This window comes from Triticum urartu, chromosome 5A (assembly GCF_056163025.1).
Source record: "Triticum urartu cultivar PI428250 chromosome 5A, HENAU_Tu73, whole genome shotgun sequence".
Classification (NCBI taxonomy): domain Eukaryota; kingdom Viridiplantae; phylum Streptophyta; class Magnoliopsida; order Poales; family Poaceae; genus Triticum; species Triticum urartu.
In genome coordinates this window covers 211,365,970-211,368,768 of record NC_141877.1, presented here as the reverse complement: position 1 = coordinate 211,368,768, position 2,799 = coordinate 211,365,970, and positions in this window count along the sequence as shown.

Genomic DNA, 2,799 nt, shown 5'->3' with positions numbered 1-2,799 from the left:
AATGGCAACAATAAAAGTTTCCAAAAGTTGAAACAAAAATGTTCGGTGGGTGCCGAATATTACAAGGGTAATTATGGTGCAGCAAACACAATTTTACAAAATACCTAAATGAGCTAAACTAACTAAAACAGAAAAGGGAAATAAATAAAAGAAAGAAACTAACAAAAAAAAGACCCCCAACTGGGCCTCGGCCCAGCAGGCCATCAGTCCCCAGGCCGGCCCAGTCGCCCCCTGCATAAGCCCCTCCCCACTCGGCCGAACCCTAGCGCCACCCCACGTCCCCCACTCGCTTCCACTCCCCTCCCCACGTCATTCTCCCCTCGCCCCCCTCCCCCCGATCCAGATCTGGATCGGGAAGGGGAAACAAACCGCGCGACCCTGTCGCCCCTGATCCCGCCCGACCCCGCAGCACCTCCCGCCAGCCACGCCCTGCTCCTACCCCGAGCTCGCCTCTCCCTCCCCTACACCCACCTCTGTCGCCATTCCTGCGCCAGAACCCTCCCCCGCCGACGCATCGCCAAGCACGACGCCGCCCCTCGTCATCGCCGGCGCTAGGCGCCGCCTCGACCACGCCTCCCCACCGGACTGCCTCCCCGTCTACGACGCCGTCGTCTCCGTCCTCCGCCCCAAGCCCCGTTGCCTCGAACCCTACGGCCCCCTGTGAGCCGCCACCTCCCTTCCTCCCATTCTCTGCTCACCACGCTTCGCCGTCATGCCCCGCCCCCGCCGGCCACCGCGACCCCCCTGCCCTTGCTCGCGCGCCTGCGCACATCGCCGCGCACACCGCGTCCGGTCCCCGTGGTGCTGCACCTCCGCCTGCCTCTCTGATGTGCCCGCGCGCCCCGCCGCGGCCTCGTCCCCTCGCCACTCGCCCCACTCACCCCTGCCGGCGCCTGCTTCTTGCGCCGGCCGCCTTCGCCTTGCCGTGTCGCCCGCTCGCCGGTGCACCAGCGCCCGCGCCCGCCAGCCGCCCCGTCGGGTGCGCCCCTGTGAGGGCCATCGCCCGTTCGGGCTGCACCCAATACCCTCACGCCCGCAAAGGCCCCTAGGGCCTATGACGAACGGGGCCCATGCCCAGAACAAAAATGTTTAAAAAAAGAGAATTAAAAATAATAATTAATAATAATAAAAAAAATTAATTAATTAATTAATTAATTAATTAAAGAATTAATTAACTTATTTAATTGTGTTTAACTAACCTAATCAATTAACTAAACTAATTAAACCTGTTTAGTTAGTCACAGACAATGACAGTAGGACCCACATGTCAGTTTGACTAGGTCAACTGACTAGTTGACCGCTGACACAATAATGACGTCATGCTGACATCACAAGTCACTATTTTGGATAATTCGGATTTTAAAAAAAATAAATTAATTCTAGAAAATAGATAAATCTTTAAAAATTAATATAAAATAAACCGTAACTCGGATTAAATTATTTTCAACATGAATGTTGCTCAGAACGACGAGACGAATCCGGATACGCAACCCGTTCGTCTGCCACGCATCCCTAGCATAGTGAACACACAAATTTTCCCCTCCGACTCCTCTGCCCGAAAACGCGAAACACCGGGGATAATTTCCCGGATGTTCCTCCCCTTCACCGGCACCACCTCGTAACGCGTTAGGGCACACCTAGCATCACGCTTTGTCGTGTCATGCATCGTCATGCATTTGTTTGCATTATATTTATTGTTTCTTCCCCCTCTTCTCTCGCTAGACATCGAGACCGACGCCGCTGCTACCCAGTACGACTACGGTGTTGACGACTCCTCTCTCTTGCCAGAGCAACCAGGCAAGCCCCCCCCCCTTTGATCACCAGATATCGCCTACTCTTTTCTCTACTGGTTGCATTAGAGTAGTGTAGCATGTTACTGCTTTCCGTTAAACCTATTCTGATGCATAGCCTTTCCTTTCTACTACTGTTGTTACGTTTACCTGCAATCCTAATGCTTAGTATAGGATGCTAGTTTATCATCAGTGGCCATACATTCTTGTCCGTCTGCCATGCTATATTATCGGGCCGTGATCACTCGGGAGGTGATCACGGGTATATACTATATACTTTATACATGATACATGTGGTGACGAAAGACGGGTCGGCTTGTGGAGCACCCGCGAGTGATTCATGGATTGGGGGCTGAAAGGACCTTTGTCCCAACGGCCCTCTGTGTGGATCTTTGTTGCGAAGCGACAGGGCAGGTTGTGACCACCTAGGAGAGAGGTGGGCCTGGCCCTGGTCGGTGTTCGCGGATACTTAACATGTTTAACTAGATCTTGGTATTTGATCTGAGTCTGGCTACTGGCGTATACGCACTAACTATCTACGCGGGGACAGTTATGGGCACTCGACGTCGTGGTATCAGCCGAAGCCTTCGTGATGTCAGCGACTGAGTGGCGCGCGCCAGATTGGACCGTAAGCCTGCTCTTGTATTAAGGGGGCTAGTTCTGCTTCCGGCCGCGTACGCAACGTGCAGGTGTGCAATGGGCGATGGGCCCAGACCCCTGCGCCATGGGATTTAGACCGGCGAGTTGACCTCTCTGTTGTGCCTAGGTAGGGCTGTGACGTGTTGATCTTCCGAGGCCGGGCATGACCCAGGAAAGTGTGTCCGACCAAATGGGATCGAGCGTGTTGGGATATGTGCTGCACCCCTGCAGGGAAGTTAATCTATTCGAATAGCCATGATCTTCGGTAACAGGACGACTTGGAGTTGTACCTTGACCTTATGACAACTAGAACCGGAATACAACCGGTGATCGCTCTCTCACAGGGCGACGAGGGGAGGATCATCGGTTA